The 24,337-nt window shown below is 44.2% G+C and overlaps 1 protein-coding gene across 17 annotated transcripts in view; it reads left to right on the plus strand.

The window, feature by feature from the left end:
* LOC141110959 (galactoside alpha-(1,2)-fucosyltransferase 2-like) overlaps positions 1-24,337 on the plus strand; it is a 539,222-nt gene that overhangs the window by 454,944 nt on the left and 59,941 nt on the right. For 13 of the 17 annotated variants that reach the window (XM_073602783.1, XM_073602787.1, XM_073602785.1 and 10 more), the window contains one exon: positions 14,182-14,280. The exons of the other annotated variants lie outside the window; for them this stretch is intronic. The gene's annotated coding sequence lies outside the window, so the exon portion shown is untranslated. The remainder of the gene's footprint in view (positions 1-14,181; positions 14,281-24,337) is intronic. 17 annotated transcript variants of the gene reach the window in all.

The raw sequence follows: 24,337 nt of genomic DNA on the forward strand, positions 1-24,337 counted from the left end.
CCTGTGGTTGCAGGAAAGAAAATCACCCTCTGCTGCCAACTCCCCCCCCCCACCGGGAGAAGACAATGTCTCAGCAGGAGGGTTTCCCCTGTCAGCGCTGTCTGTGCTGATGGGGGAATCGTGCAAATTTCTTTCCTGCAACCTGAGGCCTCAGGAAAGCAATTTGCACCGTATATGGCCGGCCTTAGTGTTGATGGTGAAAATGTTGATGAGTTATTGTGTTCGGCTGGCGGGGGGGGGGGCTGTCCTGGCCGGAAGAACACAATGTGATTATTGCTAGCAGCTAAAGCCTCTGGCATTAATCTCATGAAAAAACTGACAGGCTGGTTGTACCCAAGTTGATTAATTAACCAACTTTGGTACAGTCAGCCTGCACAAGTTGATCAATCGATCAGCTTGGGTACAATCAGCCCCCCCCCCACGCTAAACTGGCTGAGATTCGAACTGTCTATGGCCGGCTTTCCTGGAGTTTTCAAACCGCACTTATGGCTTGGTTCACATTTCTGTGGGTGCGAGAATCGCAGCCATTCCTGCAACCACCTGCAGTGAAAACGCACTGCTCTGTGTAAACGCGCGGGGCTGCCATTGGTTCTGAATGGCACCCCCATACATGTAAAATGCGATTCTCTTGCAGCTGCATTTTTGAAAAGGTGCATGCACTTTTTTTTTTTTTTTAAGCGCGGCAGCCCATTCATTTAAATGGGATGCCGTGCCCATGCAAACGCGGCCTGCAAAAACACATAGGTGTGAACCTAGCATAAAAGCAGGAGACGAGATCTGATGGAAGCATTGAAAAGGGTTTCTCTAAAACAGTTTGTAAAAAGCTCAACCAGAGGAAATCGCCTGCTAGGCATGGTATTAACAAATATTGATTGATTGTCTGATGTTGTGGTTGGAGAAAATTTGGGTTCTAGTGATCACTAATATCTTTGGTTTTATTTTACATTTTAAAAGGACACATTTGCTGAAATTAGTGAATTAAATAAAAGGTTGGAGTAAACAGAGTGCACTCACACTAGCAGTTCTAACCAAGCCTAGGCACTGTTCCCCCCCACGGGTCGGGTTCATTTGTGTTGTGTCAGTGCTACGGGAAAGGTTACGTGTACTGTGCCCATGGACGCTTAGACCCCATTCACACCTGAGCATTTTGTAGCTTGAAGCCTCAAGCTACAAAACACTTGAGAGGAAAAAATCAACGATTCTCTATGGAGATGGTTCACATCTCCACTCCAAGTCGCCTGATGCCGAATGCCTGAAGCTCAAACAAGTTCTGGACCCTTTTTTTGTCGCTCGAATCGGGCAGATTTGGGCGTTTTTGGAGCGTTTGTATTCCCATAGAAAGTAATGGAAACGCTTGATTCAAGCGTGTCTTAGCGCGACATCGCACTTCTTTGAGCGTTTCTACACGCATTTTGCCGCTTTTATCTGCTCAAGTGAAATAGATTTAGATAAAGGAAATGACATAAAAATACACGGGAAGTGCACAGATCTCCATTCTTTGGTCAGCAGACATGGAGGCAAGCAATATGGAGGAGGAAGTGGATGAGACAGTATCTCTTTTAGATCTGGAGAGCTTTATCCGAATGGTAAAGCAGAACCCCTGTCTCTATGATTCCAGAGATCCATGCTACAAGCTTCGAGCGAGCAAGAGGAGGGCATGGAAGCAGATTGCCAGCCAAGTGTTCACAAACTGGGCAGACCTAAATGCCCGTGTGAAGGATGATAAAGGTAAGATAAACCCCTTCAAACTTAAAGTGGAGTTCCACCACAAAAAAAAAAAAAAAATTGCACCAAAAAATCCCTAAAAAACTGGAGGAGAAATTTTTTTATTAACTCACCTGAAATGGCTGTTGCTAGGCAGTCTTTCTAATCTGCCTCTTCCTACGCCGCGGTGATGTTCTGTCTTCTCGTCCCCGCGTTGTCTTCTGGGGAATGGGGCGAGGTGTGTTTTGGGAACTGTGTGTGGCCCACAACACATCGCGTCCCATTCACAAAGCGCTGCGCGACTCGCGCATGCGCAGTAGGAAACGAGCAGTGAAGCCGTAAGGCTCCACTGCCTGTTTCCCTTAGTTAGGATGGCGGTGCTGGGACCCGAGAGCCGAAGGATGGGTCGGCCTCTGGCTGCCGACATTGCGGGCACCCAGGACAGGTAAGTGTGCTTATTTAAAGTCAGCAGCTACAGTGTTTGTAGCTGCAGACTTTTAAATTTTTTTTTTTCCCGGCCGAAACCCCGCTTTAACTAACCAACAAACCGACTATAGGGAGATAATAGGATGATTGTTATTTAGTACATCTTTCATGCAGAAAATATAACGTGACAGTGGCTGCTGCCACAAAACACGCCATCTTATCATCACTCATCTTTGCAGAGGACAATACAAACACATGGAACAGGAAGCACAATGATGAACCAGAAGAAGAATATTCACCCAGGAAGAAGCAGATGAAAAAATCTAAAAACATAGCAACAAATGATGAAACAGATGATCATTTTTCCTATAAAACGCCAAAGCTCAAAAACGCCAGAAAACGCTGCATGCAAACGCGCAAATACGCGCAAATATGCTCAAAAATGCTATGCTCAGGTGTGAATGGGGCCTTAAAAGAGCCCAAACATATTCACAGTGCTGCTAAACCACAGAAGAGGAATTAATGGCTGAGGCTCCATTCACACTTGTACAGCTCCCGAGTTGTAACAATTTTGGAGTGCAACTTTGACACAACTTTGGATGGGTGCAACTTTGATAAGACTTTGGCTTTGACCAGTAATGATAGACTGTACACAAGTTGCATTGTATAACGTTCAGGTACAACTTGTGCGACCTGAAAGTCACGCGATTTTGCAGCGACTTGAAGCAATGCCTGTATAATGTTGAGGTCTAGAGACCTCAAGTCGCCTCAAAGTCGGACCAAAGTAGTGCAGGGACTGACTTGAAGTCGCACAGATATGAATGGTACTCATTGAAAATCATGGAGTATGACTTGTCATGCGACTCTGCAGTCCCAAGTCGAAGGACAAGTCGCACAAGTGTTAAAAGGGCTTTATGCAACCTCTGAGGGTTAACATTGAAGTCTATGGCCCCCAAGTTGCATGAAAGTCGGACCAAAGTAGTGCACTTCACACTTGTGTGACTTGTCCTGTGACTTGGGACTGCAAAGTCGCATGACAAGTCGTACTCTATGATTTTCAATGAGTATATTCATATCTGTGCAACTTCAAAGTAGTCCCTGCACTACTTTGGTCCGACTTTGAGGCGACTTGAGGTTCCTAGACCTCAACATTACACAGGCATTGCTTCAAGTCGTGGAAAATCATCGTGGCAAAATCGCACGACTTTCAGATCGCACAAGTGTGAAAGGGGCCTAAAGCTACTTTCACACTGGGGCGGGGGGTGCGTTGGCGGTAAAACACTGCTAGTTTTAGTGGTGCTTTACCGGCTGTGCTTTTCGGCTGCTAGTGGGGCACTTTTAACCCCCGCTAACCGACGAAAGAGTTAAAAGCGCTCGTGCTGCGGCGCTGCCGAATCACTTTTCAGGCGCTTCGGCAGTGCTGTCCATTCATTTCAGCCGGCAGGGCGTTTTGGGAGCGATGTATACACCACTCCCGCACTGCCCCAAAGATGCTGCTTGCAGGACTTTTTTTCCCGTCCTGCAAGCGCACCGCCCCAGTGTGAAAGCACTCGGACTTTCACACTGGGGAGGCATAAGAGGTTTTTTTTAGGCATTTTACAAGCGCTATTTTTAGCGCTAAAATGCCTGAAAAGTGCCTCAGTGTGAAAGGGGTCTAAGTCATGCATATATGAATGGTTATCATTGGAAAACATGGGGAACAACTTGTCATGCAACTTTGATGTCCAAAGTTGCATGACAAGTCGCACAAGTGTGAATGGAGCCTACAGGAGATAAAACATTTTCTACATATATCGGTGATAGGAAGGAAAGGCGCTATATAGTAGATGTAGCAAAATGATTACTTATGTTCGCTCCTCTTAGGCTGGCCATGCACGGAGCGAATTTCTTTCCTGCAACCACAGACAGTGTTGATGCGGGAATCTCTCCTGCCGGACCATTGTCTCTGAAGACAGTGATTATTGCTAATGGCTATGGCAGCCAATAGCGATAATCGCAGGTAAGACTTGGCATGATTGATCAACTTGGTACATTCAGCCTGCTCATACGCGGTTCGAATCTTGGCCTGTTCCTGCCTTGGAAGTAAATGACACTAACAAAAGCAAGATGGAGGATCATAATGGTTCTAGCTATGAAGGTTCATTTCCAAGGTTCTTAAAGACAGAGATGGCTCACTTAAGTATAGCTAAAGGCAAAACTTCTCCCTTTTTTTTTTTTTTTTTTTGTAGGGAGGGAATAGAACACCTGACAGGTCTTTATTGCTGCCTGCGCCCCTGTTAGAAAGATGTATCCCTCTCTATATGTCCTGCTTATCATTATCTCTGAAAATAAAAAAGATCCAATTTTTTTTTTTAGTGGTCACCAGAGCAGAAATAGTGGCTAAATCAATGAGACACTTGTATCGGTGACAACCGGGGATTCTTTGGAGGGGTTTTTCTCTCGCTTCCTGTTTTGGCTATAGGACAGGAAATGAAGGGTAATTTCCCCAGCAGGTCACAGGTGGAAAAAAATTGACAGCGGTTAAAAATCTCCCTTGCTTAATCCAAAATGAAAAAAAAAAAGTTGCTTTTAGTTCTAATGTAAAGCTTAATAAAGCAGTAGAAACAGCAGAAGAAAACTTCGAAGTATAGTTGTTGGATCACTAACTGATCTTTTTAATCCATATCTTCTAAAGTTTCATGTCTGGCAGACAGCTAATGTTGTGCCTAACCATAAGTAGGGTAGTAGGTAAGAACCTGGCAACTATAGGCCAGCATAGGCGTGCGCACAGGGTGTGCCAGGTGTGCCTGGGCACACCCTAATCACCTTGTGTGGTACATATTCCCCCCTGTTTAGACCACTGATATTTCATCCCCCAAAAAAATGTTACAAAATAAAATAATTTTTAAAAAAATAAAATAAAACTAATTACACTGTCCACTGCCCTACTGACACCATCAGTACATATACGCATGCATATGTATTTGAGCTTTGGGGTGCACACCCTAATGCAAGAGGCTGCGCACACCTATGTAGGCCAGTGATTTAACATCTGTAGTTGTAAAAGTAATTAAATCATTAAAAAAAATAGAAGGATCATCGAACATTTAAAAACACACCATTTGCTGGACCCTCAGCAGAAAGAGCTTAAAGCGTTTAAGCCCCCAAAAAAAGATCCTGCTCCTTTAACCACTATGTCGGCAGAATGGCACAGGCAGGCAAATGGGTGTACCAGTACGTCCCTTTGAATTTGCCGCCTATCGGGCGCGCGCACGCATCGGGAGCGCGCCCGCGGGTCCCACGAACTTGATGTTCGCCGGCGGCCCACGATTGCGGTGAGGAGAGACAGAACGGGGAGATGCCTATGTAAACAAGGCATTTCCCTGTTCTGCCTAGCAACATGACAGGAATCTACTACTCCCTGTCATCAAGAGCAGTGATCTCTGTCATGTTGTAGTGAGCCCATCCCCCCCCAGTTAGAATCACTCCCTAGGCAAGCTTAACCCCTTGATCGCCCCCTAGTGTTTAACCCCCTTCCCCGCCAGTGTCATTTATACAGTAATCAGTGGCTATTTATAGCTCTGATCGCTGTATAAATGACAATGGTCCCAAAATAGTGTCAAACGATGTGTCCGCCATAATGTCGCAGTCCCGATAAAAATCTCAGATCGCGGCCATTACTAGTAAAAAAGAAAAAATTAATAATAAAAATGCCATAAATCCATCCCCTATTTTATAGACGCTATAACTTTTGCGCAAACCAATCAATAAACACTTATTGAGATATTATTTTTTTAATTTTTTTTTTTTACCAAAAATATGTAGAAGAATGCATATTGGCCTAAACTGTGGAAGAAATTTGTTTTTTTATATATATATTTTTTTGGGGGGGGATATTTATTATAGCAAAAAGTAAAAAATATTACTTTTTTTTCAAAATTGTTGCTCTTTTTTTGTTTATAGCGCAAAAAATAAAAACCGCAAAGATGATCAAATACCACCAAAAGAAAGCTCTATTTGTGGGAAAAAAAGGACGTAAATTTTGTCTGGGTACAACGTCACACGACCGCGTAATTGTCAGCAGTACAGAATCGCAAAAAATGCTCTGGTCAGGAAGGGGATTCCGGGGCTGAAGTGGTTAAAGCATGGTATATGACACAGTGCTTGTTCTGTGTCATTTGGTCCCCTGTAACACCTAAAAAACCTTGCTGATCCTGCCAGTTTCTCCCCACCCCTCTGTAAACTGACCACGGTGTATCATGGTGTATCATGGCTGCTGGGCCCTGACACTGTGGTCAGTTTACGTGCCTCCATCATCAGCAGCCTACTATCTGCTCTCCTCTCTGCTCCTGTGTCCCCCCCCCCTCCCCTCTCTCTGTGTGTGAGCTGCCCCTCCCCCTCCTGCTGCTCTCATAACACTAACCTGTATACACCATCAGCACTGCCTCCTATTGCAGTGTCCCCATCTGTGAATGATTTATAAATATAAATGGTGTAAATACCTCATTTAAGAGCCGAGATTGCGATCACATGACCAGCCAGCTCTCTCCTCGCTTTGGGCAATTATGGTTCAGGGGGTTTAGTACACGCCCCACACTATATAAGGCCGCCTGCCTGGCGGCCTTGTATAGTGTGTTGCGGCGGAGATAGATAGACAGAGAGACAGTGTCATTTAATTTAAGTTAGATAGAGTAGGCAGGTCGAGTCAGTTAGCTGCACTTACAGTGTATTGTATATATATATATATATATATATATATATATATACATACATCCCAGGTGTTGTGTGTATATATGTATATATATATATATATATATATATATATATATATATATATATATTTAGTTAGTGTACTTTGTTCCCTGCACAGTTGCACCTACAGTATAGCTACCTGAAGCCAGGTGCTTGTGTGCTTCTTCTGATCCTATTAATAGCACAGGCAGGCTCTTGAAGTATTTCCAGTTAGTGTACTGTGTACCCTGCACAGTTGCACTGATGCTTACTAAAACCCCCAAATTTTCAAAAAACATTTGTCTTTGGGACAGAAAGTGAGGTGAAATCTTCTGAAGAGGTGCACAGACAGCAAAACAAATGTCACAGGGGTGATAACCCTTCCCTAGGTTTTCCAAAAAGCTTAAAATAGATTTTTTGGCTGGAGCTAAACATTTTAAAAATGTACCAGTTCCAAATTGCAAACAGATTCTACTTAACAACAAACCTACAGTCCCTGTCTTGTTTGCACCGCCTGTATACTGCTGTTCAGAGGGCCTGGTGGCCCCACACCTTTCCTTTTTTTAATTTGGGTGCGGGGTTTCCCCTAATATCCATACAAGACCCAAAGGGCCTGGTAATGGACTGGGGGGGGGGGTACCCATGCCGTTTGTCTCACTGATTTTCATCCATATTGCCAGGATCCGACATTACTTTAAAGCCGTAAGCAGTTTTAAATGACTTTTATTCCTTTAAAAATGTAATTTTGTGCAGGGACTGTTCTAAGCACAGGAAACACGCGCCACTTTACAGGCATACTATAGACACCCCCCAGGTACGATATTTAAAGGAATATTTCACTTTTTTTTCACTTTAAGCATCATTAAAATCACTGCTCCCGAAAAAAAAGGATGTTTTTAAAACTTTTTTTGCATTGATACATGTCACCTGGGGCAGCACCAGGGTCCCCAAACCCTTTTAGGACAATACCATGCAAATTAGCACTTTTGATTTCGAACGTTTGAGTCCCATAGACTTCAGTGGGGTTCTAATGTTCGTGCGAAGTTTCGGTCCGTTCGCAGGTTCTGGTACCGGGGGGTGTTTGGCTCATCCCTACAGGGGAGGAAAGAAGAAAGCTGGCCAGTCATGTGATAGCAATCTCAGCAGTGAAATTAGGTATTTGCAGCATTTGTTTTTATAAATCACACACAGAGGTGGACACTACAATAGGAGGCAGTGCTGATGGTGTATACTTATTTATTTTAGGTACTTATATAGTGCTGTCAATTTATGCAGCGCTTTACATATACATTGTACATTCACATCAGTCCCTACCCTCAAGGAGCTTACAATCTAAGGTCCCTAACTCACATTCATACATACTAGGGACAATTTAGACAGGATCCAATTAACCTACCAGCATGTCTTTGGAGTGTGGGAGGAAACCGGAGTACCCGGAGGAAACCCATGCAGGCACAGGGAGAACATGCAAACTCTAGGCAGGTAATGTCATGGTTGGGATTCGAACCAGTGACCCTTCTTACTGCTAGGCGAGAGTGCTACCCACTACACCACTGTGCCACCCATATACAGGTTAGAGTGGCTTAACAACCCCTTTAATGCTAGGTTTTCACTATTGCAACCTCAGTCGCCCGATTTTGGCACGACTTGAAGCAATGCCTGTGTATTTTTGAGGTCTATGGACCTCAAATTGCATCAAAGTAGTGCAGGGACTACTTTGAAGTCGCTGCGACTTGAAGCTGCACAGATATGAACGATGCTCATTGGAAATCATGGGGTACGACCTGTCATGCGACTTTGCAGTCCCAAGAAGCATGACAAGTCGCACGAGTGGAAACGTAGCCTAGTTTCGGTTCACACAGGGACGGCTTCAAAGTCGCCCTGTACAGAGCGACTTTAGTGTGACTTGCAAAACAACTTCTGTATAGAAGTCAATGCAAGCCCCTCTGAAATCACCCCAAAGTAGTACAGGAACCTTTTTCTAAGTTGGAAGTGACTTGAGTCACATAGTTAGTAAGGTTGAATGAAGACACCGGTCCATCCAAATCAGCCTGAGTGAGTGTGGGTGCGTGTCTACGATTATCCCTATTTATTTAAGGTACCCATATAGCACTGTCAATTTATGCAGCGCTCCACACATATATCGCACACTTACATTGGTTCCTACCCTTAAGGAGCCCACAATTGAAAGTCCCTAACTCACATTCATATACTAAGGCCAATTTTTTTTTGGACAGAAGCCAATTAACCTACCAGCATGGCTTTGGAGTGTGGAAGGAAACCGGAGCACCCGAAGGAAACCCACACAGGCACAGGGAGAACATGCAAACTCCAGGCAGGTAGTGTTGTGGTTGGGATTTGAACCTGCGACCCACTACACCACTGTGCTGCCCTGTCACTCCTATTAGTAAGGTTCCATTGTACAGAATGTGGGAACCGGTCAGATTACTTAGATTACTGAATGAATGTTTTGATTAGATTACAAATATTTTGCATCAGTGTGCTGTGGACATAGCTTATCCTTATTTCATTGTATATGGTTCCACATCTGATCTGATATAAATGTTGTACGTGTCAGGACTTAACCCTTGGGTGGTTCAGAGCATACACAGTGGGCTAAAGGCCCGTAGACACACGATACGAAAATGGGAAGTAAAATTTCGTCCGACCTGCCGTTTTTCTAATTGTTAGTACTTAGTATGGTCCCTTCGACAACCGATTTCGGTTTTTCATCTGACAAAAGCTGGATGTGCAAACTGTAAAATTTTTGTCGGATGTGAACTCGACGTCCGATTTTCGTTTGATTAGTATGGTTTTCGTATGAAAAAAAATCGTAAAAGAAAGACTATGCATGCTCAGGAACTAAAGAATACATACAAAACTATTCAACACATTACATCACTTCTGAAGTTGCATTCTGTCGTACGAGAATTTTCATATTGTTGGTGACCTCTTCACTTTTGACATGAGAATAGCATGCAACAAAAAATGGACGAACGGTCGTTTGAAAATCTGATCGTGTGTATGAGGCTTTAGGTTGGGTTATGAACATGCAGCGGCTTGCAGCAGGAGTCCGGTGCATCCTTGTTCACCATTTCACGTCCGATTTCAGCACAAATTTTCGGCTGAATTCGGACCTGAAACGGACCAAAAGATGCAAATCGCATCAGAGCTGCTGCGGAGATATGTGAGCCAGCTCTACAGAGAGCCGCTCACAATCTCCTGCTTCATTGGGGGTTGGTAATTTATTCTCTCCCACTCCCCTTCCTGTATGTTTGGCATTGGTGCTAAGTGGGAGACAGCAGAGCATAACATACCGTGTCCTGCACCACTGCCTGTGTGGTGACATCACTGCTGGAACTATGCTCATACTGTTGTGCAGGACATCACTGGGCCTGGCAGTATGTAGTTAGGTTTGGAGCTGAGTTCTGGAACAAGTGTTTTGGCACTTGGCTGCAGGTCACAGCCCAGATCTGCAAGACCCCGGGATTTTTCTCAAATCCTGGGAATATCCAGCAGAATCCTGGATGGTTGGAGGTATATGTGCAACGTGCATTGACAATGTACAGCACTTAAAGGAGAAGTACAGCCAAAGCAGTTTCTTCTGCACTCCTGTGACCCGTTTTCAGCAGACAGTGGGCTGAAGTCACGAAGTCCAGGCTCGGGCAAGATCACGACAATATGGTCGGGATCCACTCACATGCCTGGACTGGCACCTGTCTCAGCCTCTCAGCAGGCCGCCCCGCTCCCACCCTCTTCACAGCCCAGTGCTCCAGTGAGCCTTTGATCGCTCAGTTCTCAGTCGGCGGCGGGGACAGATGCAGCATCCACCTAGGTAAGTATGATTCTTAAATAAATAAAAAACCTGAACTTCTCGTTTAACATACTGTACATTCACATCATTCCCTTCTCTCAAGAAGCTTAGAGTCTCAGGTCCCTAGCTCATATGTATACATACACACATATACTAGAGCTAGTTTCGGAAGGAGACAATTGTACACCTACACCTTATACACTTGATACATATAAACCTACAACTGGATGGACTATTGTCTTTTTTCAGCCTTACCAACTATGTGACTATGTAACTAATACGTGATGGACACAACCACCTTCACCAGCTCGTGACAAATGGCTGGTCAAACTCACACTGCACCATCACTAATTTGTGACAATGACACTCAATGCCTCACCCTGCACAAGGATTTTCCAGCTCGCGGGACCACAATCTAAGTGCCAGCCTCCTGAAAGCGATCGGCGCTGGTTAAGGTTATATCAACACCTTATACCCTAAGTCAATCGCTGCCACCAGATACATTTACAGTAAAATGAGGGTGGTGCTTGATCTGCGAAATATATATGTCCTGCTTCTTACTCGTAATTTGTGCTGTGAACCAGGCTTATCAGCCGGAATGCATGATCCCGTTTGTATTCTTTTAATCTTTCTCATGTACCAAGAAAATGGATTAAGGACTATTGGAGTTGCCGGCTCAACTTCTGAATTTGTGCACTTTTTATAGTAAAATATCAAACATTCACACTAACAATTAACAATTCTGACTTAAAATAAATGTCTGTAATACACTTTTACTACAGACAGTTCTTCTTTAAGGTCTGTGTTAGTGCATTAGAGACAATACTAATGATTTTGGAAATATTGTTTAAGAAAAAAAACAGCACAGTGCCTAAGTGGTTAGCACTTCTGCCTAGCAGCATGAGGGTTGCTGGTTTGAATCCCAACCACGGCACTACTTGCCTGGAGTTTGTATGTTCTCCCTGTGCCTCTGACATAGGCGTGCGCAGGGGGTGTGCCAGGTGTGCCTGGGCACACCCTAATCACCCCAAGTGTATGAGCATTATTGCTCTTTGTGCCAGCGGGGAGAAGGGAAATATCTGCCTCTCTGACCAGTTCTGCCATTTGATGAAGTGCTACCGTACTTCTCTTTCACTGTACCGGCTCTGCCATAAGAGTGTGTGTGTCTATGTTTGTATTGTATATAAATAAATATATATATACATATACAGTGGTGACGGAAAGTATTCAGACCCCCTTAAATTTTTCACTCTTTGTTATATTGCAGCCATTTGCTAAAAAGTTCTTTTTTTTTCCTCATTAATGTACACAAAGCACCCCATATTGACAATTGTGCGGTCATGTAACACTATACTCAAACAAATTTTTTATCATTTTCGTCACACAAATAGAGCTTTCTTTTGGTGGTATTTAATCACTGCTGGGTTTTTTATTTTTTTCAAAAAAATAAAGACCAGATATTTTGAAAAAAATATGTTTTTTACTTAGTTTCTGTCAGTAAATTTTGTAACTAAGTAATTTTTCGCCTTCACTGATGTGCGCTGATGAGGCGGCACTGATGGGCACTGATAGGCTGAACTGGTGGGCACTGATGAGGCGGCACTTATGGGCACTGATTAGGTGGCACTGATTAGGAGGCCCTAATATTCCGCACTTATAGGCACTGATAGGCGGCACTGATATGTGGCATTGATGAGCACTGATAGGCGGCACTGGTGGACACTGTTAGGTGGCAATGGTGGGCACTAATAGGCGGCACTGGTGGGCATTAATACGCGGCATGGTTGGATAATATTTTTGACAATATAGTGTAAATATGTATACAGTATATACACACATGTGCATATGTGTTTGAGCTTTGGGGTGCACATCCTAATGCAATAGGCTGCGCACACCTATGGCCTCTGATGCCACATACACATGAGTGGACTTCTCGTCCGCCTGAACTCCGAAGGACTTTTCGATGAAGTTCCAACTAAACGGACTTGCCTCCACACAATCACACCAAAGTCTGATAGTTTCAAATGTGATGATGTATAACTGGACTAGAATAAGGAAGTTCATAGCCAATAGCTGACCTTGTGTCCCTTTTCGTCTGTCGGACTAGCATACAGATGAACAGATTTTTCGATCGGACTCGAGTCCGTCGGAAAGATTTGAAACATGTTCTATTTCTAGGTCCATCAGAATTTTCGACAGAAAAGGTCCGATGAAGCCCACACACGATTGGAATGTCCGACGGAATCGTTCCATCGGACCTTTTCTGCCGGACAGTCCGCTCGTGTGTACGCGGCAAAAGGGTTTCCTCCGGGTACTCTGGTTTCCTCCAACACTCCAAAGACAAGCTGGTAGGTTTATTGGATCCTGTGTAACTTGGATCTAGTATATGAATGTGAGTTAGGGACCCTTAGATTGTAAGCTCCTTGAGGGCAGGGCAGAAGTGTTAACCACTGTTTTGCCCCATGGGTAAGAAAGGCTCACCAAGTAGGGAGACAGAAACACTGAGAACACTCCCCAGTTGTAGGATTGAACCCGGGCATTGCTGCCAGACACCGCATACACCACCAGTGGTTCTAAACTCCTGTCCTCAGGACCCACTAACAGGCCAGATTTATGTATTACCTTGGGGAGATGCAGACTAGAATACTGCAATCACTGAGCAGAAAATGATATCACCTGTGATGTATTTCAGTTATCTTGCAAACCTGGCCTGTTAGTGGGTCCTGAGGACAGGAGTTGATAACCACTGACATACACCTAAAAACTAAGGCTCCATTCACACCTAAGCTTACTGCATCGACACCTGCTGCACCACTTTTTTTTTAGGTTTTCTGTGTATTTTTGTGGCACGTTTTTGGAGCTGCACCATTCATTTGAATGGGCCTCCCTCCGCTCCAAAAACACGCAAAAGAAGCTCATGTACCAAATTTTGGCACAGAGCCAGGCACATTTGGCGTTTTGTGATTTTTGCCATGATTTTAGCGTGCTTTGTCGCTCGACAATCGTGGCAAAATCGCAACTGCGTTTGGGGTGGCATTAAGAAATAAAGGCATTGCAAACGCGTCCTGTGTTTTGTCGTGATTCTGCCCGCGATTCCAGTGCGCTCAGGTGTGAATGCAGCCTTACGTTAAAAGCTGATTACTTGAGTGATTACACAGCTTGTCAGGTATATGTGCATTGCTTTGTGCTACCATTTATTGTGAATGGCACTCCAGACGCACACCTCCACCATGAACAGATGTGTGCGCTGTACAGTATTCTGAATTTTATTGAAGAAATAATGGTGCAGGTGCAATTTTTTTTGTTTTGCTTCGTGATACATTTGCGGCCATTTTGCGACCTTAACGCAGCACAGTACCCCATTACAACAATGTGAATGGGCCCTAAAAGCACATGGGCCCCAGCACAGTGCCTGCTTTCCTGCCTAATGCATGTCTCATACTGGATCTGCGCTCTTATCTAGCAATCATGTAAGGCTTTTACAGCAGTTCTCAAGACCTGACACATTCTGTTGCTTTGTGTCGCAGGAACAAGATGGAACGTGTCGTGGCATTCCTTCCTCCTGAAAAAACACAAAACTATTTCTTTTTCAAAGCACATTGATAGAGGTCAGTCAACTGACACAGGTTAGTATTTCTATGAGAATCAAACATGCATAAACGTATCACATTACTAATGTTGGTTAAATGTTTTTCTCGATTGTACAACAGTCTTCACACAAAACTGAGTGTAAAAAGAGTATCTTTACTGGATTAAAGATAGAAAAAGAAAGTTATATAGCGTGCGGGCCGGTGTCCATTCTGTATGGGCGTTGGGGGGGCCATGCCTTGTGTTTTTAAAACACAATGCACTATTTACTTTTTTTCTTTCTTTTTTTTTTAACTTTTTAAAAATGTCATGAGGAACGTAGGAAACTGGTGACTCTAGCCAGCCATACATGTATTTATGAAAGTGGACCTTCAGTCATTTTTTTCAACTTTCCATCTATTAAATCTTTTGCCCTTGTTTTAACTTTAGATAGTAAAACATTTTTTTTTTCTGCCAGTAAATACCTTATACAGCCCACTTCTTGTCTGGTAATAAGCCTAGGCTTATGACATCATGCACAGCTCTCACTCTCTCTCTCACTCTTGTGAGAGTTTGCCAGGAAGGGAGGGGGGATGAGTCATAAGAGGACCAATGAGAGCTGCAGAGCTGGAGGTTTGCTTCTGTGTAAATCCAGGAAGTGAACAGGCAGCAGCTTCAGCAGCCCACAGTAAAAATGGTTGCAGCCAGACTCAGTGAAGAAAGATTTCTGCGGCATATTTGGCAAGTACAGAATCACATTATATATAAAGTAATATGCAAAGTGGTTGAAGGGAAGCTTCACAATGGCAAAGATGTTTTTATTACAAATTATGTGAGCAGACTGCAGTTCCTCTTTAACCCAAATTTATCTATTTATTCTAGTTTAAAGTTATTGTAAAGTCTCGTTTTTATATTAGTTAAACATAACAAACATGTTATACTTACCTGCTCTGTGTAATGGTATTGCACAGAGCAGCCCAGATCCTCCTCCTATCGGGTCCCTCTTCAGAGCTCCTGGCCCCTCCCTCCTGTTGAGTGCCCCCACAGCAAGCAGCTTGCTATGGGGGCACCCACGGCGCGCCGCAGCTCCCTCTATCCATTCAGCCACGCAGCCCCGCCCCTCCCCTTTCTCTCCTCATTGGCTGACTGACTGTGATTGACATCAGCGGGAGCCAATGGTGCCGTGCTGCTATCTCAGCCAATGAGGAGGGAATTCCCGGACAGCTGAGACACTCCTGCAACATCACTGGATCTAGATGAGGCTCTGGAAAGTATTAGGGTGGCTGGGGGGGGGGGGGGGGAGGCTGCTGCACACAGAAGGCTTTTTATCTTAATGCATGGAATGCATTAAGAGATAAAACCTTCTGACTTTACAACCCCTTTAAGCATATAACAATAATATACACAATTAATTGTTACTTAGCTTTAAACTAAGGACTTCAATCAGTTCGCCTAATCCTGCTTGAAGTCCCTGAGACCCGAACTTAGCAGCAACGCCATTGAAGCCTATGGTTGGGGTTTTGCTAGGGTGACCACATTTACAAACTGCCATTCAGGGACACCCCCCCCCCCCCCCCAAAAAAAATGAATGATTTATGATGCCTTTTTTTTCACATCTTCTGCTCCAAAACTGTCAACAAAATTGCCAAGTGTATAGCTAGCACAAGGGGTGCAGCAGCTTACCTGGAACCCGCCCCCCTGGAGTCTGTGCCCATTTCAGGAAGCCCCGTGGAAACAGAGGGCTCAGCTGTTCTGCACTGACACACACACCGGGGTAGACAGCACTGGAGCAGGCGGGCCAGAGATGAGAGTGGCGGGCTGTGACTGGTGTCATACAGCAGGACGGGAGCTTTGCTATGGCTGGAGAAGTGAGCAGAGGGCGTGTCCTGGGCGGGGCTGTGCGGCTGCTCGATGTCAGTTACAAATCCACTGCAGGCTAACACGCAGCAGGCGGGGCCTCAGCTTCATCTCCAGTGACAGCTCAGACCCTCACTGTATTCTTGGACACTGTATTGTCCTGGAATTAAAGTGCCCGGGACTCGGGACAGACCTGCAAAATGCTGAAGTTTGATACTAAATTCTGGCCATTTCCAATGCTAATGGGCAAGGTATTGCCAAAAATGTTAAAAAAAAAAAGGGCAAAGGGAGCTGCGCACTGTCATGGAGGACATTTAACAAAGCAAAAAAAATAAAAAATACTTTACAGCAGGGAGAGGGTCCTCCATTTAAAGCAACTTCAAAGGTGACATGGGAAGAACACCAATCCTTTTAATAACACTGGTCTACAAATTTTGGGAAATTATCGACCTCCGAGTTAAAATGTGCTAATTCTTACATATTTTGATTAGATGAATTGGAAAACAGGTGATAAAGGTGCTGGTTGGCTAAAGTTTTCAAGATATTTTACAATAAAGATTTATACACAGGCAAGTATATTTGCCTACAAGGGAGGGAGGTGTCTGATGATTATGATGCCTCGTAACTTCTCGACAAAGTACGGTAGAACAATGAAAATGGTACCACATGGAAGTGTATACATTTATCTTCACTTTGAGACTAACGATTATTACCGAACTGTAATTTATTGTTCTTTTATTGCAAGGTACATTTGTCTTGGTCAGATCTACGCATCTTACAGTTACATCTGGTGGCTTGTGAAAGTGTCATTGCCTAAAATTTCCAAGGAAAAGTTGCATGATATTTTCCCTCAGAAGCCAGGATGCCTCAAAACTGTCTAAACTATGCAGATAACTTCTGCTACATTTGTGGCGAGGTTACATTTGCGTCTCAAAATTGCAGTATGACGGCAGTGGTAAAAAAGGCATACATCTAAATTTTGGATGCAAAATAGGGGATCAGGACAAGAGCTGGGCCCCTCATTAATGTTGCATTACATGTGCAACTTATCTGCCTCATTGGCTAAACAAGAAGAAAAAGTCCAAACCTTTCGCAGTCCCAATGGTGTGGAGGGAGCATGAAAATGTTACATGAAAAAACAATAAATGAATGGAAAGTTATGTTATTGATACCGATAAAAAGATGCATTTCTAATGATTGGCGTGGAATCATTCTCATTGCTATATCACATTTAACAGAACAGTAATGGAGCATAATCACACATCCCCCTTGTAATTTTGAATTATTTTGATTCAATTTTGATTTGAAGCTGTATCTTGGAACCTAGAGTCAATTAATACTCAGGACTTACCCAATTCTGGTAAAATTTAGCTACTTTAATTTCTGAGGCTTTCCCCTTGTAGGCCAGTGTAACATGCCTAGGATAAGCCTTTAAACTGTATGTGGTGTTAGGAAACAGTGTCAGCGACATCGTAATCTGGCCACAGGGGGATGAAGGCAGTAAGAAAAGGTTCTTACCTGAGACAGCAGTAAGTCCTCTTATTCCCGCTGTGCCTCAAGTGTCTGGTCTATAATGGACTGTTTGCTCCAAGAGGAACACAGAGAGATTGTATCACCAATCCCTGCCTTGTCACCTTTTTCATTCCTCTCTTCAAAAGATTCCCAAATGCTGCATACATCCTAAAGCATAATTTCACCTTTGGAACATGTTACATGTTTCTCATAACTAAAACCAATTGGTAAAACCAAAATAAGAAAATAAATTAGACTATATATACACATAACAGAAAATGATCAGTTGCCAGCTATCACTTATAAAGATATTCCACAACATTTTGTGCCATATTCAAAATTCCAAGATGGCTGTGGGATGATGTCACCTAAGCTCCACCCCCCGTATGCGTTACGTCCAAGGGGGGGGACTTCTTTAGCACTTCTACGGAGCTTAGGGCGTGGCGTCATCCTGTGGCCATCTTGGATTTCGTCTGGATCCTGGCTCTGTATCTCATGCAATCAATGCTAGCACTGGCAATGGTGCTTTACTTTGTAAGTGCAATTCCTCTTTATAATCAAATTAAATTATATGTTTAAACGTAGAACACTAGGTCTTGCATTTTTCCTCTATTCATACATGCACAGTCCTTGTACCTGATGATGGTATGTGCCTATGTGTGGTGGGGATAAAGAGGGATACTTGGTGTCCCCTGAGGGGAACAAATCGCTTTATAACCTTACTGGTAATGCAGGGATCATATCTGTGAGGTGAGTGGCCATTGTTCACTGGTGGTGGAAACACAAGGCGCTTTTCACTTTAGAAGCTTGCACCATATATTCTGATCACTGTGGTGATTGAACAAAATTTGAGACTTTATACATTAAGGACTTGTATTGATATGTTACATGTTCCCCCTGTATATAGGGTGGAACATGTAACATATCCAACTCCTGCCCCCCCCCCCCCTCCCAATCCCCCCTCCCTGTGACAGCCGATCGGGAGATCTTCTCACCACTGTCACAATTTAAAAACAGCACAGCCATGTGGGGCTACAGCCACACAGCCACGTCATTCATTAAAAATGTTCTGTGAATGAATGAACTACAAGTACCCTTGGCCTTTGTGGTCAATAGTTTGTAATTCTCAATAAACTGTGAAGGCACTGGTGAGCGCTCTCATTGTCTCATGATTCCTCCTCCCATTCAGTAACTGTCTGCCCATATTGGAGGTATACTGAGACAGTGTACTCAGGTAAGCCCATGTCATCCGCCAGGGTGACCTGCTTCTGTACTTATCCACCTGATCGATTTGTGCCTGTCTACTACTATTGCGCCTGGCCTCCGAGCCTGACTCCAAACAATAACAATGAGCAAGCTGTAGCGAGCTCTAGTGTGGCTTCTGCCCCAGGCATAGACTGAATAACAGCATGGCAGCTTTTAGGGGACATTGCAAATGCTCTGGGGTGCTTGGAGGGGACCTAATCCTGAACCTCATCCCTAGTCAAGATGGAGTTCTTGCTTAAAGGAGAAGTACAGCCAAAGCTCGTTTTGGCTGTACTTTTCCAGTGGATCACAGGAATACAGTTTGTTCTGCACTCCTGCGACCCGTTTTTATCTGAAGCCCGCTGTCGGTTGATGTCACAGAGCCGGTCCAGGTCAGGATTCACCTAGATGCCTGGACAGGCACCTGTCTCTGCCTCTCCGTGTGCCGATGAGAGCCTGAGTCGGCTGCTCCCGCCTCCTCCACAGCTCAGTTCTCAATCTTAGAGCTGGCAGGGGACAGATGCACCATCAGACCGGTGCTGCATCCACCTAGTTAAGTATAATATCTCAAACTTCTCTTTTAAGTTGGATATACACATTGAGTTCTTTTACATTTAACTCATGGCTTGAATAAAAAAAAAAAAAATCAGATTCTTGCATCCACACAAGCGATGTGGATGCAAGAATATAATCTGCCCCACTGTGCTATGGAATTCTGACAGTGCGTAAATCCCCTCCCCCTCAGAATACATAGATCAGCTATGCAGACATTGGCTGCAATGGCTAATTGAATGTTGTTTTTTCAGCAGGACTGCTTGACAGAAAATGCTTTAGTCTAGAAGCACGGGCACGGCTGTTCACTTTAAGAACAGACAGAGCTTCAGACTGAAAGGTAAACACATGACTGTATGATTTTTTTCTTCCTGCCTAGCTCTATTAGTTGCCTTAACCGCTTCAGGACCATCCACCGTACATATACTGCGGCAGGGCGGCCCGGCTGAGCAAAATCAAGTACCTGTACGTGATTTTGTGTATGCAGTGTAGGGGTGTATTGGCCAATAATTTTAACAGGAAATATCTTGTTATTTTTCCCAGAAAAAGGAGTGACCAAATACATTATCTAGAATAAAGTACAGATGTGCTTTGATACAATATATTCGGCATGGCTTGGCATAAGATGTGGGTTAATTCACATACAGGGGTATGGGACAACCATTGCTTGGCATTAATTGCTGGGAAAACAGAAATGTTTACTTTTTAACTCTTTAACTGGTTAATAATGCATGCTAAATTTTGTTAGAGAGAATTCTTCCTTCTGCTGCAGAACCTTGCAGGAAAGCTACATACATTCTTGGCCTGTGCTGATCTTAGCTGCCCCCCACCTACTATTCATTCTAGGTGCTTGTGTGTGCCATCACACGGGATGGATGACATGAGAGAAGAGGGCGGGCAGGGATCAGCACACCAGATAGGATACTGTGCTGCTTTGCATGAGGAAGCCACTTCTGTGCTACATACTACAGACTCCAGTATGGTGCCCTCCTGTACTCTTTGTACTCTTGTACTCTGCTCTCCCATACAGTGCACTCATGCCCTCCTGTGCTATGCCCCCTGCACTCTGTGCCCTCCTATTTTGTGCCCCCCCATACTGTGCTTTCCTCGCTCTCCTGTATTCTGCCCCCCTGTCCTGTGCTCTCATGCCCTCCTGTGCTATGCCCCCTGCACTCTGTGCCCTCATATTTTGTGCCCCCCCATACTGTGCTTTCCTCGCTCTCCTGTATTCTTCCCCCCTGTCCTGTGCTCTCATGCCCTCCTGTGCTATGCCCCCCGCACTCTGTGCCTTCCTATTTTGTGCCCCCGTACTGTGCCCTCCTGCCCCCTCTGTGCTGTAACCTCCTGCACCCCCCCTTACTGTGCCCCTTTGCTCCCCCCCTATACTGTGCTCTCTTGGTCCTCATGAATTATGCCCCCCTCCCCATACTGTGCTTTCCTCACTCTCCTGTATTCTGCCTGCCTGTCCTGTGCCCTCTTGGCCCATCTCTGTTGTGCTGTCCTGTCCCTCTTTGTACTATGCTCTCCTGGCCCTCCTGTATTGTGCCCTCCTGCCCCCCCATACGGTGCCCTCCTGGCACTCCTGTGTTGTGCCCTTCTTCCCCTTCCCCCCCATACTGTGCTCTTCTGGCCCCCTGTATTGTGCCCTTCTGCCCCCCGTGCTCTCTTGGCCCCTATGTATTGTGCTCTCCTGCCCTCTCCCTTTAATGTGCCCCCCTGCCCCCCCCCCCCCCCACACCAAATACTGTGCAGTACTGCTACTATTTATTGCTCTTTCTAAAAATAACTGTTATATCAACAGCTCACTGATCTTCTCAAACTTCCAAAGTGAAATTGTTGAGAACCCTGTTCTAACCTGTCCAGAAAACAGGTTCTTCATCTAAAACAGCGCCTGTAAAGTTCCCTATGCTCATACAATGAATCTTTCAGGAAGTTTCCTCTATGTATGTAATATGACCTTGGTAGAAAGGAAAATAACCTTTATTTACAGTCTATTTCTGATAACAGATAAATCACCTGCATACCTTCCTGCCTCTTTCTTTATGTACATAAGGCAGAGGGAGTGTTTTTATTAACTGCTTGCCTGCCTGTGTGTTTGCTTCAAAGCTTTATGGTAATGCTGGCCATACACATATGGATTTTCGTTTGTTTAAACCAGGGGTCTCCAAACTTTCTAAACAAAGGGCCAGTTTACTTTGGGGGGGGGGGGCAGACTAGGGCCAGTGGGAGTAGAGGATGTCCTGATGTCCAGTGGGGAGTAAACAATGCGCCATCTTTGGTGTCAGAGGGAGTTGTAGTGTCCCATCATTGGTGTCAGTAGGAGGAATAGTGCCCCATCATTGGTGTCAGTAGGAGGAATAGTGCCCCATCATTGGTGTCAGTAGGAGGAATAGTGCCCCATCATTGGTGTCAGTAGGAGGAATAGTGCCCCATCATTGGTGTCAGTAGGAGGAATAGTTGCCCCATCATTGGTGTCAGTAGGAGGAATAGTGCCCCATCATTGGTGTCAGTAGGAGGAATTGTGCCCTTTTGGTGGTGTCAGTGGGAGGAATAGTACCCCATTGTTGGAGTCAGTGGAGGGATTAGTAGACCGATCTTTGGTATCAATGTCAGTGGAAAGAATCAGAAAGTAGGAGGAGGAGTAGATGATGTCCTGGTGTCCAGTGGGGCATAAACAATGCCCTATCTTTGGTTTCAGTGGAAGGAATAGTGCCCCATTGTTGGAGTCATTGGAGGAATAGTGCTTTATCGTTGGTGTTAATGGAAGCAATTATGATCCATTAGTGGTGTCAGTGGCAGGAATTGTGCCCTTTTGGTGGAGTCAGTGGGAGGAATAGTGCCCTGTTGGTATCAATGTCAATGGAAGTAATTAGAAAGTAGGAGGAGGAGTAGAAGATAAAGTGCCCCTTTGTTGGAGTCATTGAAGGAATAGTGCCCCATTGTTGGTGTCAATGGAAGGAATTCTGTCCCATCATTGGTCTTAGTAGGCAGAATAGTGTCCTATTATTGGAGTCAGTGTGGGGATTAGTAGCCTATCGTTGGTGTCACTGGAAGAAAGTAGGAGGAGGGGATATCCTTGTGTCCAGTGGGGAGTAAACAATGCCGTATCTTTGGTGTTAGTGGGAGGAATAGTGCCCCATTGTTGGAGTTATTGGAGGAATAGTGCTTCATCGTTGGTGTTAATGGAAGCAATTATGATCCATCGTTGGTGTCGGTGGGAGGAATTGTGCCTCATTGTTGGTGTCAGCAAGAGGAATTATGCCCCATTGTCAGTGAATGGAATAGCACCTAAGGGCCAAATAAAGGCAAGCAAAGGGCCAGAGCCGACCCTTGGGCCGCAGTTTGCAGACTGCTGGATTAAACTGAAAAAGAAAATGATTTTACATGTTGGCTTTTTCCTTGTCATTTCTGATCAGATGTTCATATTCATACTTCATTTGGACTTTTCTCACTTTATTAAGAAATAAAATGAAAAACCTCTAATACACCTAATACACTCTTTCCATTTTGATCTGCAGCACCTGATTCCTCATTCCCTCCGTCTCCTTATTATATGTTCTTTGTAAAAGCAGCTTCACTACTGTGGAAGATTGTTACCTTAGTGGTGAGTTTACAATCTCTTTCACAATCCCCTGATCAAGTACTGTAGTGACGTTCGGTAAATACTGCGTGTGTATGTAAATAAATATTTATTTAAATAAATATATATAGATATATAGATATAGATATATAGATAGATAGATAGATAGATAGATAGATAGATAGATAGATAGATAGATAGATAGATAGATAGATAGATAGATAGATATAATGGCCTGATGCACACTGGATGTTTTTGGACGTTTTTACAGCAGCTGTTTTTGGCAGTAGACGTTTTTTTCTACAGTCATTAAATGCTCCTTCATGTTATCCTATGAGTCCATGCACACATAAGCTGTTATCAGCAGTTTTGGGCAGTGGCGTTTTTGAGCAGTAAAAAAAAACAAAACTAGTGGGCTCTGAGAGATGTTTTTCAGCTGTAAAAACACTCTAATGCTGATAAACGTCGATAAACGCTCAAAAACGTCGTTCACCAGCATTTTTTAACGTTTTTGATCCATTGAAAAAAAAATAAAAAATTTTTTCTTAAAAAAACAAACAAACAACAAAGCGCTAAAAACTGCTAAGAAACGCTAAAAAGCGCTATTGCAAAAACGTTGAAAAAAAACCTGAAAAAACTCACTGCAAAGCTACTGCCATTTTTATAACGTTATTTTAACATCCAGTGTGCATGAGGCCTTATAGTTGTCTATCTCTGCTGATTTCTGCACAGCTGATTGGTGAACTAAAACCCACTTTTAAAGATGTGCAGCCAAAGCTCTTTTGGCTGTACTTCTCCTGTGGATCACAGGAGTACAGTTCGTTCTGCACTCCTGTGACCCATTTTCATCAGACAGCAGGCTGACGTCACAGAGCCGGTTCAGGCTGGGGCAAGATCGTGACAATAATGTCGGGATCTGCCCACAACCCTGGACCGCCACCTAGCTCTGCCTCTCCTGCTCCCTCCACAGCCCAGCGCTCCAGTAAGGGTGGGAGGGGAAGAGCAGAGAGCCATTGATTGACAGTCACCAGCTCTCTGCTCACGGAGCTCTGAGAACCGAATAATCAGCGGTCTTTAACCGTTTTTAAAGAGACACATTTACACTGTCAATTGAGGACAAAGTGATGGTGTCTCTTGGTAACCTACCTCCTCTGCAAAGTATTCTCACTCATCAACACTCTCTAGCTGCCACCCTACTGCAGGAGTCCACCTTAGGTAAGCTCTGGTGTCAATGACAATTTTTCGAGGCCTGGTGATTGGCCACTTAGGCACAAGCATTGTCACATGGGGGATCTCTGTGCTCCTCTACCTGAAATCAACACAACATTAGAATAATGAAGCAAGGGTTCAAACAACATGTTAAAGACATT

This window comes from Aquarana catesbeiana, linkage group LG10 (genome assembly GCF_042186555.1).
Source record: "Aquarana catesbeiana isolate 2022-GZ linkage group LG10, ASM4218655v1, whole genome shotgun sequence".
NCBI lineage: Eukaryota > Metazoa > Chordata > Amphibia > Anura > Ranidae > Aquarana > Aquarana catesbeiana.